This window comes from Haemaphysalis longicornis, unplaced genomic scaffold (genome assembly GCF_048455015.1).
Source record: "Haemaphysalis longicornis isolate Haplotype H1 unplaced genomic scaffold, Haemaphysalis longicornis Haplotype H1 scaffold_2, whole genome shotgun sequence".
In the NCBI taxonomy this organism is placed as follows: Eukaryota; Metazoa; Arthropoda; class Arachnida; order Ixodida; family Ixodidae; genus Haemaphysalis; species Haemaphysalis longicornis.
This window is the reverse complement of record NW_027526295.1, coordinates 206,680,895-206,693,698: the sequence shown is the minus strand read 5'-3', so window position 1 is coordinate 206,693,698 and position 12,804 is coordinate 206,680,895. Positions and strand designations below refer to the sequence as shown.

Below are 12,804 nucleotides of genomic sequence, written 5' to 3'. Positions count from 1 at the left end.
TCTACACCTTCAAATGGCACAATAACATTGCCCTTTGTGTGAACAATGTCTACAGCGTGCGCGATACTACAGCCCCGAACGCAGGAACAAACACAACCGTAAGTGCAACCGTGTTCGCTACGAAAAGTGACACAGGAAAAATAAATTATAGCAACAATGACGCTGTATTTGGCCTAAATCCTTTACCATTTCTTCCGACACACAACAGAATACTTATCCAGAGCACCTAACATACAGTTAATCCGAGCTATGGCACGGTTGACAACTTTGCATCACAAGAATTACGTCTCATAATTGTACCATGGCACCGTACTGACATATACAAAAACAGAACAGTGATCAATGCATAAAAAGCTGAAAATAATGTATGTGCTGTGCTTAATTTATAAATCCAAGAGTAGTCTTAAGACCTGCCTTATCGCTAGCGCGTAGACTATGTTCGCGGTGCCTCTTTTTGTGAATTTACAGCAAGCATCGACACATTCGCTGTGCCACCGAACAGCACCCATATCCTTCCTATCATCATCATCATCACCCCAGTCATCAGCCTATTTAAGCGTCCTGTAAGATGAAGACCTCTCCAAGTGACTTCCAACTATTTCTGTCCTGCGCTACCGGAATGTGTTCATTGTCCCCAAATTTCTTCATATATCATTCCACCATCGAGTCTTCTACTTGTATACTTCCTGTTTTCTACTTTTCTGCCGTCTTCTAATTTTATTCCAGTCTCTCGGTAGTCACTCTTTTACCCTGGTGGTCCACCGGTCGTTAGTTGCCCACGTTACATATCCAGCCTACCACCACTCCTTTCTCTTAACTTGGTATAGCATATCTTCTATCTGAGTTTGTTTTGTAATCCGAGATTTGTATTTCTTGCCTCTAAGAGTCGCTTTTATCAAACCTCTTTCCACGGCTCATCAAGCCGCTTTAAAGTTTCTTTCAGTGTGATTAGTTATTCGCCAGTTTTTTAGTGGTGAGTCGTCGTCACTCCGGAGTACCCATTGACTGCATGCCTTCCTTTTTAAACAGAGACAGCCTACTGTTCAATTCTTCTGACTATTGCCAATGGTCAATAGTCATTCTATGCATTCTACACTTTCAAAAGGCAGTCACAACTTTCCCAGGATAGTCACAGAGTTATTCAGCAAAAGCTTCTTAATTTGAACTGCAAGGGGAATACATCTTAGTTCGAATTATTAAAAGTTCTAATATAGGTTGATAATAACAACACTACACTGCTACAGTCGAATCACGCTACAACGAAATTGACGGGACGTGCGAAAAATTTCGTTGAAGCGAAAATTTGTTGAGGCGAAATCTGCCCCAACACACCACGGAAAGGCCAGAAAAATAGCCCCGTGCGTTTCCGCAACATTGGCAGCATAATACAATGTTTAGAAAAAGGAGTGACGCGCAATAACTCATGTTTATTCGGATAACAAACATACCAATGGTTATCTGTTTTTTCACCACCCAAACAACGCGTTACAGAGAGGGGTGAAGATATGCAGGCGCAAAACGTATCGCTGTACAACAAGGCGTGTCCACCGAGCTGATTACTTGCAGATAGCTGCTAGGCCGTGGGAAGCCCCCCTCTCGCTTGTGGCAGGAGCAGTGCCGTTATCTTATCCTCTGACAGGGCACGGCAGCTACTGACCTTGGCAGGCAAGACGCGCGCGCTTGCATTTAACATGACCGCGCGCTCGCGACTAAGATAGGATGACTAGGCTTCAAGACAAAACGCGCAAACATGATTTTCGCTCTTGGCTATGAAGAATGGTAGAAGGAAAACGGCAAGGACAGCTGCTCACAACGCATACATGACGGCACCGCGCCAGCAGCGGTATAGTGCCTAGAATATATATTCTAGGCACTATAGCAGCGGAGCACATTCATGCAATTTCAACTGGATACGGATTGGCTGTAGCTCTGGGGCTCCGCCTTGGCGAAGCCGGCCTGCGCCTCGTGTAAAGACGGCCAGCCACATCGTTATCACCATCAAGCAATGGCGTGCGCCTATGAGTTATTATTATTATTATTTTTTTTTTGGTGGCGGTGTGGTCGCAACGCGCATTTTCGGTGAAACTAAGCGTCCTGAATGTATAAAAAGTTATAGATAGCTGGCGCTATGCTGATTTTATTGTAAAATAATTGTTCAAACCCAGCCCAAATCATCGAAAATTTCGTTGAAGCGAAAGCAAGCCTGACAAATGGTTCGTTGTGGCGAGGACTTTGTTGCATTGACTTCTATGGCTAGCTGACGGGGAATTGGAAATATTTCGTTGAAGCGGAAATTTCGTTGAAGCGGCGTTCGTTGTAGCGGGGTTCGACTGTATTGGGAAGAAGAAGGGGAAGTCAGCAATTTGGGGCCTGACAAAGACAGTGATTACAGTGTCCTTGACAGCGACAGCCAGCACTTTTTTTCTTTTGGGAGAGAATACAGCGGAAGACTCCTTCTTCGCCTTCTTCAAAACCAAAAAAGATACGTACGGCATCTCATCCGGCCTTGATTTCCGAGCGGGTGGCCGGTCTGGTGCTTCGTACTCGTCCTCTTCGTCGTCGTTACTGGCAGCGACATGTTCTGCTCTTCTTACCCGAGAAACGATGTCCTCTACTGTCAGCGACAGCAGACCGCGACACTGGAATCCACAATGACGTAGTCCGCAAAGAAACCGTCTTTCAACGCGTACGGCAGGGGGGTTTGAAATTATTTTCACCCTATTTTACCTTCTCCATCCGTTCTTTCGGTTCGAAAAAGGCGCAGCCTCGAGTGTACACTGCGGCTGCGTTTCTCTGGCTGTTTGTCGGACTCTAATCCGTCGGCGCAGTGGCGCGTAGTTCGAAACTCGTGCGAGAAGTATTCGTTGAAGACCTGCACAACGTGCAATCGCTGAAAGCGTTCAGGCGTCTTCCTGCGCATCACATGCGAATAGCAGGCCAGTAGGTTCTGCACACACCATTCCCGAGGCATTGATGTAGGTAACGACAGTACGCGCGCAGGGAAAAGTTTGTGCACGTACGAGGCGTTCTTTTTTTCGAAATGAGCCAGATTGACCTAAGGCGAATTTGAGAAACAGGCGGAAGTTTGTTACCGGACCTAAACGCAACGCTGTCAAATCTATTATAAGATATATTTTAAACGTCAGCTAAGCGAAGGTTATGGCAACAAGTAATTGAAAATTATGCCGTAAATTTAAGCAATATTGGGGCGATAAGTTTATATTTGGCTAATATTGAACTGAAACACTCAAGTTTGTGCGGTATTCCTAAGAAAACTATATTTAAATTGACTTTCAAGCATGGTGCGAATGAGATTTGGTGGAAAAGGCATTTATGCAACAGGGCCTCAAAAACAGTAGAATTACGCATGGAGAGCAGGTGAGTCCTCTTGGCACCATTAGCAGATCTGTTCGAATTCTTCCCTGGGGTAAGTTTCTTGGGTACGCCTGATGGCACTCAAAAAGTAAGCAAGCTTTCCAAAACGATTCACAACAAGGCTGCTCATATCTTCTTCTTCACATCAATGAAGTGGTTCGTACTCTCAGAGGGGTGGGGGGGGGGGGGAGGAGGAGGAGGAGGAGATTTGCCGGGGATTGTAAGCGGTTAAGTACTAAAATAATAAATATGAGAGTACAAAAATATAACCAGAATTATTTCGCAGGGACGGGTGAGATAAAATGAAATCATTGTGTCATTTAATTTCGGTTTCAGTTTCATTTCGTTCACTTCGGCTTCCGTTCACTTCGTCGTTGACATCTGGGCGCAGATCTTTCGCCGATCTGGTAATTGCCGCCTGAAGTCATAACAAGCCAGCTCCGAAAAGCGGAGTAAAGAAGTTTCCGAAAACACCCACGAAAAAGTCTGAACAGTCAAGCTAAGAGAAAACTCCCATTGGGCAAATGGATTTGGGCTCATCTTGGTCCGTTAAACAGCAGAATCTGGCTCACTTTCGATACGACCTACGATCTCCGTACACGTTTTCAGGGCGTAACTATTTCCTTGCCACCCCTTTTTTAAGGGAAAGTTCCCGAGTTTTTTTCTTGTCACTACAGTTTTATTCAATTTAGTTTCGGTTTCTGGATCTGGCTCATTTTGACAAAAAAAAAAACGCCTCATATATTCACCGCTATTTCCGAACAAGCTGCAATATCCAATTACAGTTGGGCTCGTTGTTGCGTCACGTTCACCTTAGGAAATTAAGTAAAAACACCACAGCCGGTCTGCACTCAGGTGGTTGGATTGTAGGGTTTAACACGCCGACGCAACGCAGGCGATGAGTGGAGGTCTCCGGATTAATTTCGACCACCTAGGGATCTTCAACGTGTGCCGACTGCTCTCAGGTCACGCTATTGCAATTCTTTCAAAGCTTAGTACTTGTAGTAGGGCAATAAAACGCGCCGCTCTGATTCATTTAAATTTAGTATCACCCTGCAGCCCATTCTGCCACCACGCAGTAATCCGATGCTGCAGCGTGGTATGCCTCACGCAAAGCGGAAAGTCTAAGGCTGTTTCTGCAGCCCATGCCGCGGGAAGATACTTAGCGCATAAATCGCACACCACCTGCATGACTGCTGCACCTGCTGCGCGAACACAGCGTTCTATTATTTTGTAATTGCTTTACCCTGCGCATCCTACATCCGTGGCGAATGTGCGGATGTCGCATTGGCTGTAAAAGCCTCCTGGCCGCAGTTTTTGTTATAAAAACTAACTTGGCCCGGTCTGGCGGTTTAGCACGAAATAAATTCGTAAATCTGCAGGCCTGGCATGTCAAGAATAGGTTGAATGAACGCAGAGCAGGAGCTGGCTCAACATGCACAGGTAAATTATCTTTGTTTGACGAAACTGCAGGGGCTTTTGTCTGATCATATGTTCATGTTATGCTTGATGGTTCTTGCGGTAACGGCATTCTCTGCAGGAAATAATGGTATTCCTTGTTTGTTGTATTTGGATTGATCGTGCTCTAGAAAAGGACGAAAAAGACAATAATTAACAGCTGAAACATTTATACTCTACGAGGACTTTACGGGGATCGCCTTCTGACAACATGCAGAAATTATTGAGTTTGGAATACTATGCGATAAAGCGCTTGCGCCGTGTCTGATAACTTGTTCACAGCGGCGGAACGTTTAGCGAGGTTAACACGGCATATCGCGAGCATTCCATCTCACTCGCCAAAGATTCGCAATCGCATCCCACGTCCCCAGCGTGAAAGAGGCATGAGCTTCGAAACAGTCTCCATTGCTTTTGCTGGGCCGCAATTGCTTACCCATGATCCCTCTATGGTAAACAGCTGTGGAACAAGACAGTGTCAGCTATAACACTAACTGCTCTTTGAGGACGCAGGCGAAAAGCAAGAACGACCGTGTGAACGAGTTTTCGGCGCACGTTAAAGGTGGTCAAAAGGTGGTCAAAAAAGGGTGGTCAAAATTAATCCGAAGCCATCCACTACGGCGCGCCTCATCGCCTGGGCCGCGTGGGTGCGTTAAACCCTTCAATCGATCGACCGATCATTGAGGACACCCTCACATGTGACACGAATGATTTATATATCACTTTGATTCCCCTATCTCGTTGCGCAGCTGCGCATGCCTCATGGCCTTTATGCCTGCACTTCAAACCAAACGAGTAAAATATTTTTTGAACAGTTTGGTGTATAGTTACAAAACCAATTTTATCCGGGTGCGCTTGTGATGATAACTGCGCGATATTGCGAACATTGTTGCGCATTGTTTCCCCCTAAAAAGAGCATGTTTCAGAAGACCTATTCTACGCTAATTTCCAACTGTGTTATCTATGCTGACGGTCAGGTCGGGTGCCGTGTGACGTTGTCTAAGAAAAACCAAATGAGGAAACACCTACACCGGCCACCCTTTCCCATTTTGCCCGTATACGGGTGGGAGCCGTGCACTGAGCTCGGCTAGGTTAACTGGTTCAGCTGCATTTCTCGCGTGAGCGTATCCATTCACGGCAAATAATCAGTTGTCGACGAGTAATATTCATTTGATTTGGAATCCTTCTTTATTCTTTTGAGATTCTCAAGTGCTACATACAAGTTTTTAATCCATAGTAGGCCACCTTGACTTGTGGGTTACTACAATTCATAGGTGGTCTTAAAGGAGATGTTCACGAAGTGTGCGTTGGGTGGCTGAAGAGGACATCTCACCAAGACGTAGAGGTCACCAGGTCCACTACACATAAGACTACACGGCAGGCAAGTGCTCCTGCTTCCCGGGCCTGGAGCGAGACTGAAGCAAGACCAGCATCTCCACATGTATGTCACGTGTTGCACCTACCGCTATTTCATTTGAGGAAGTTTGGCTCCACATAGTCGTAGGCTTCAGTCATGGAATGCTACTCGCGGATGAGGGCCGTGCAGACAAGATGCAAGTTTGGTTCATTCGAAAGATTGGCTCGTCTAACAATAAGACTACTTTTCTTGCAAACGTCACTCAAGTAAGCTATATCATGGGGAAAAAAGGAAATGGCCATGCGACCTACTAGCTCATTTCCCGCACTAGACCCTATGACGTATTATGGGCAGCTGTGCGATTGGCCGAGGACGGCAAAAGCAAACCCAAGTTATGCAGTGCTCATAAGCTTGCAGAACGAGCTATTTGTGCTTAAATTTAATGCATATGTAATGCGGGTTGTTTTGTGGATGAGGAGGTTTTAGAGTAACTGGCGAAGATGAAGCACGGTGGTTGACGTTGGACAAGGACAGTGTATATTTACGGGATAAATAACAAGATACCTACACGAAAGTTAGACTAATCTAGTCCAAGGAGTTAGTCCAAAGACTTAATGTCCTAACAACAAAGTTCTTCCCTCAAAACAGTTTGTGCTCACGTGTGGGTCCGTCCCTGTCGGTGAGCTGACTCGGTGCGCAGGGCTAGGCGCGCTTGGCTCGATGCCCTTGTCAATGCCGGTGCTGCGGCCGATGAGCGACGCGTCGGATTCGGCCCGGGTGGTCCGTGGCCGGTCTCGGTTGAAAGTTGTCTTGTCGTCAACGGGGAAGCTGCGGCTCGAAGCGGAGTTTCCCCGAACGTTCGCGTACGGCAGGTCGCTCCCCGAACCGCGTTCCTCCCGCTATCTGGGCCAACCCTGTTTTCCTCCTCTTCACTTCCAAATGGTGACACGGCGCTGTTGCCCGTGCGCTCGTAGTTACCGGAAGAAGGCTGTGGTGAGGACGCCGCAGAGATGGCGTGGGCAGTCTACAAGGCCAGGAGAGTAATGTGGCTCGGCTCTGAGTCTCCTGGACGATCGCGCCCACCAGAGAACTCGCCGAGAGCCGCGTTCTTCTTTCCGCCAACTTGCCACCTCGCTTCCGCTTCTCTTCATCTTCTTCCTCCTTCCTCCACGCTTGATCCTCGTCTGCCACGGCCGACCGCTTCTTCTTTTTCACTTCTAGGCGCAAGCGCCTCCTCACAGCATATTCTTTATAGTATAGCAGTAAAAATGATGCGGTAAGCAATGGAAGTTACCAAAGTACACTTAAACATAGAAGTACCGATGCGTACTGCTGTTGGTACTGCACGCACTATGCTTATTATAGCTTAAAGAGAAAAACAATGCTAAAGACCGGGCAAAAGGGGAGACTACACACACGCAGGGCGGCGTGTCTTCTCTTTTGTCCTGCCTTTAGCGCTGTTTCTCTCTTTAAGCAATATTTACCAAGTCGCCCGCGTTACCCTTTTCTTTTAGTCTGCTTTAGCTGCACAGCAGTACTGCGCTTTGGGGTTGTCTCACACGACACTAGCCGATTGGCGTAAGCGACATTGTCTTACGTGACCCTGTTTGTCGAGCATCAACAATGTTTCACGAAACAATCACTGTCAACCGTAACAAAAACAAGTACGTGCAAATACGGTCGAAAACAAAACGAGAGTGGACTCCGGTATAATGGTTCGATCTAGGAGGGCTGAGAGTAAACAAGGCGTTTCAGAGTTTGTTGCAGGCTAAACAGCGTACTTACGTTCACTTGAACATCTGCCGTGCATGCGTGAGCGTTGACGTCACGAAACACACGATTTAGCAGGAAAACCAAACTTTTGGCTTGAAGTTTTTAATTTCTCAGTGAATAAAGCATCGTTTGCGGCCGGGCAAGTACTGGTGGCACTATAAAATACGTAATCTTTCGAATAAAACTAACTTGTATTTTGTCTGCATAGACCGTCTCATACCAAAAGGGATTCAGACACACTTATGACAATGACAACTTATGGCAATGACGACAGCCTGTTCATTACGCGTGAATATAAACCGCCGTCTTTCTTTCTTAAATGGCGCTAATTTCATGAACGAATGTCTTATCTCCGACCACTTCTAGTGCGTTTGCAACCAGTAACGTAGTTGGTGGTTTTCCCTGAATCAAGAACACTCACGGTATGAGCGCGATCCAAAGGACGTCAATGCGGGCCGATGTAGTTTGTGGATATCGGCTGCTGTCGGGGCGATAAGGATGACGCCCGTCGTGATGAATTAAGACAGCTTTAACAAAATAACTTTGCGATCTATTTCAGTGGCATATGAGGAACCAGGCGGAACCTGGCCGATAAAGAAATACTTTCACAACACAACAAAGCTATTGTTGAGGGGACAGATAAGCTTTTGGCAAGCGAAACGAGGGGGTGTAATCTTGGAGTTGAACTTCAGACTGGCGATAGCAGCCACCGCTTAGCAGTGACACATTGCCTATCTATTCGCATTGTTCGCCAGACAGCGCAGCCATTATCACGAACGACTCATAGCACCGGAGCAGCCACATAAACTGCACTAGGGTGGAGAACAGGGCCGGATTGAATTAGTTATCTTTAGCAGCGCACAAAGCAACAGAACAGAGAAGTAAAGTGACATGTAGCTCGCATGCTGAAATTTTTATCCTTTTCCGTTTCATTTACTGAACAGCGCTGCTCTCTGCCTTATTTCACCATCTTTCTTGAAGCCCAGTGGTCAGCCCAATGTTATCATGCATTTTTACCATACCTAGAACGGATGCCTGCTTTCCCGATAAGTGTAGCGCCCAAGCAGGCACCCTTAAAACTCGGTAACCAAAACTTTTTTTTTTCGATCCTGAAGCCACTGGCAAAACGACAGTAGAACCTCGTTGATACGTTTAAAAAAACGCGAGGGATAAACGTACTATGGGGCCTTTTTATTATTCAAAATTGAGAGCTTAAAGTAACCGGGAAATCGTATGAACCGGGAACGTATCAACGTGGTTCTACTGTATAGCCATTCCTATTACTGGACTGGGCTCCGGGATCGACTAAGCGCAGGAGATATTTGAAACACTTTTTTTTTTAATTTCCAAGATGTTTTTTGGGCGCTGTTATGTGAGATATACTTTTCATGCGGCAACTGAAAGAAGCCGCCCAATAAGAGATATATATTTTGACGCATTGCACGGAGAAGGTTGCCGTAATTTGATAAATTCGTGAGAACGATATTCGGAACGTGTTTGCAGGTTATCTGCAGTGTGTAGTATCGAAGCGATATATTCAGCCACGACTTTTTTTTTTTTTTGAGCGCCTAAATTAACGACCAGACACATCCTGTTTTTTTGTTTTTTTTTAATGTTCGAACGACACTACCTCCGGTGACACGAAAGGTCTTTCAGGGCCCTTTTGTGCTATGGAAGTTTGGGAGCAGCTTATTGCGCCAAAAAAAAAATGTGGTGCTTGGATCCGGTAGATACAACGGGCTCTTTCCTGCGCCGTAAGCCCATCACGTTTATTTGCTTGTCACTGCAGCTGTCACTGCAACTGTCACTGAATGCCAGTGACAGTTACATGAAAACTGTTTGCAAGGGCTTGGATATCGGCAAGCTATTGGACGCAAAGCCATCGAACACAATAAAACGCGCCAGGCAGTCTATTTTTGAGCGGTGTCCCTAAACTTGTATATAGAGGCCACCAATGCTCTTTGCCCAACTGTAACCGGGAGCCTGAACCAAGAAGTCAGATTGTTTCGTTGGAATCGGTGGGCGTTCTGCCGCGACCCAGTCGATAATGAAAGGGCTTCCAGAAAGGCGAGTACTCGAACCACAACGTCGCCTCAGATCGCGATAGTCTGTTACTACCGATTGCCAGTGAAACTTTGAGTAAGTGATAGCAGCCTCGTGTGCGGCTCAAAACATCACTTGAGCAGCAGGAAAGGGGGGGAGCCACCCGGGTGGACGGGTAGAGGAAATTAATACAGTGGTCAACACTTTAAAAACAGCGCGCGAACGTGTGGCCAACGATACATTCAGCGCAGCCTGCTGCTGGTAGACGCCGGTGTTACCAGCGGGGTCAGGGGGCAGTGCTGTGACAGCCAGTCACGCGAAAGCAATTGTTTCTTTTACTTTCTTTTCTTGGCAGGCAGCCTGCGTCTTGGTCATGTTTCTGGGTGTGAAAATAAAAGTAGATAACGCGCAAATAATATTGCGATTGATTACTCTCTTAAAAATTACGCACAAAGCGTCGGGCCACACGCAAGTCCCAGACACTTCGTATACTTACGCATGCGTGCTAAATCTTTACGGTGTTGATAATGAACGTCTGTGCCAGAGAACCTTGCGAAAAGTGCGATTAAAACTTCATTGGGTGATCAGCCGAAGACAATTTCCAAAATAGGCGTTGGCCATTGTCGCGGTGAGGGAGTGTTTATGTCGAGCCTTGCGCGCAAAACCCGGAAGCATCCGAAATACATTTTACATGCCTAGCTGCCACAGCACCATTTACTGATCTCGCTGGTCACCGGAACAGCCTTCACTGCAGAGCTTATGCAAAGAATCTTGCGCTACAGCAACACGTATCACTGAAGAACGACGGCCTACCACCCCCAGACGAACGAACTAACGAAATGCCTGAACAAGACAATCGCGGATATGCTGTATATGTACGTCGACATTGAACATAAGACTTGGGACGAAGTCCTTCCGTATGTCACGTTTGCGCACAACATGGCTTTCCAGGAAACTACGCAGATGACACCTTTCGAGCTTGTCTACGGAAGACAACCGACTACGATGCTTGACGCCATGCTTCCGCACTTCGAAGAAGAATACCTCAACGCCGACGTCCAAGGATATACCTTCAGCATGCGGAGGAGGCCCGCCATCTCGCTCGAGTTCACACAACGGACCAGCAGCTGGTAGATGCCGGACGCTACAACCTCCGACGCCGAGACACTGAGTACCACCCAGGGGATCGTGGGTGGGTTTGGACTCCCTTCTGATGACGTGGACTCAGTGGGAAGCTTCTGCGACGGTATTTCGGACCTCACCGGATTTTACAACGTGTTGGGCAACCTACCTACGAGGTGATCCCCGATGGTGATTCCGAAACGTCACGACAACGCACGCGGCCTGAAGTCGTACACGTGGTTCGCCTGAAACCTTATTACGCAAGATAACGAACTTTTTGTTGTTGTTTGTTCGGACTGTCTTTTATTTTAGCATCGGGTCGATGCCCTCTTAGAGGGGAGGTAATGCCGCGAACCATCCATTGGGTTTATTTATGTTTTGTTTTTGCCGACCGGCTGTGCCAGGCTCTGTTATCTGTGTGCCAAGGGAAGCGCGTGTTCCATTCTTTATTTCTATGCCACACGTGTATCTCTTTTGATAGGGAGAGCGCTTCGAACTAACGCCAACAGCCTAGAATAATGTTATTTGATCTACAGTGTTCTGGATGTACTTGGACTGTTCGAGGAACACTCTCGCCCAAAGATAAATGCCTGCGGAGCAGACGCTGCGGCATTTGAATCGTCGACGCTCGCCTTCGCACGTCACTTTGTTGACTGCTGCTTCGCCGGCTGTGTATTCTTTTAGTTGTTAGGGGAGCACAAGTTCGCTCCAATAAACTTGTTTTCCTTGAAGAGAACTGCGTCGTCTTTGGCTTCGTGACAATATAACATCAAAAGACTAGCCTTTTGCTGCCCGTGACGGGGAGGGCAACACTTCTTCCCCCCCCTTCTCCTCGACACTTTCCTTCACCCTTCCTCACTTTCCAACCATAACCTTTCTCCGCCCGCTGCTCTCCTCGCTCTCATATTCTTCCCCTCTCTCGGCCTTTTTCCCCTCCCTGCAACTCATCACTCCCTTTTTCCATTCTCCACCCTCTGTATTATTTTCCCCATCGCGTTCTCTCCGCGATATACCTTCAATCTCAATTCCTACCTCTTCCTTCCATCCATTTCACCCTCTTCCTTCCTTCCTTCCAGCTGCTATTCCTTTCCTCTTCCAGAAATTCAAAACAGCGCAAAAAGACGCGACAAGAAACGACGGCACACGACGTTTACTAGCAACTGGTTGGTTTATTCAACGGCTTGCGAAATATACCCAAGGAAGGAAGGCGAGAAGGAATCAGGATAAAACGGAAGTGCATCCAACAATACACACAAAACGCAAGAATTATACACGTGCATTGACCCAGATAGTTAGCAATGCTGATACAGCGCAGCGATATAAGACGTGGCCAGTGGCACGAGGCAAGGAAAGGCTATCCTGGACAATGCAGCTTGGCTTTTTTTTTATTAATCCAGATAGCGGATTTCCTTACCTAATCATCCAACAGACGGCTTACCAACACAATCGCCGCCTGCCTTATGAATGAGGTAAGCTTCAAAGATTTCACGCTCGCGCTGACCCTTACGCGTTCGTGCAACACGTGTATCGTGGAATCTGCAGGCGAGCACCCGTGGTGGTGACGCTGTGTGGCAATGTTGCTGCCAGTAGCTGTGCCTGAGATTACCAGTAAACACAAATGAGCCAAAGGGCACCTTTTGCGAAAAACGCCACAAAAAACCTTCCGAAGAATATAGGTG

General features: G+C 47.0%; 1 protein-coding gene across 2 annotated transcripts in view; it reads left to right on the top strand.

Annotated features, from left to right (window-relative positions):
* Positions 1-12,804, top strand: part of LOC144169826 (zinc transporter ZIP1-like) — a 58,337-nt gene that overhangs the window by 26,925 nt on the left and 18,608 nt on the right. Inside the window, exon 1 of one of the 2 annotated variants that reach the window (XM_077699190.1) lies at positions 5,763-6,271. The exons of the other annotated variant lie outside the window; for it this stretch is intronic. The gene's annotated coding sequence lies outside the window, so the exon portion shown is untranslated. Of the gene's footprint in view, positions 1-5,762; positions 6,272-12,804 lie in introns of those variants that run through there. 2 annotated transcript variants of the gene reach the window in all.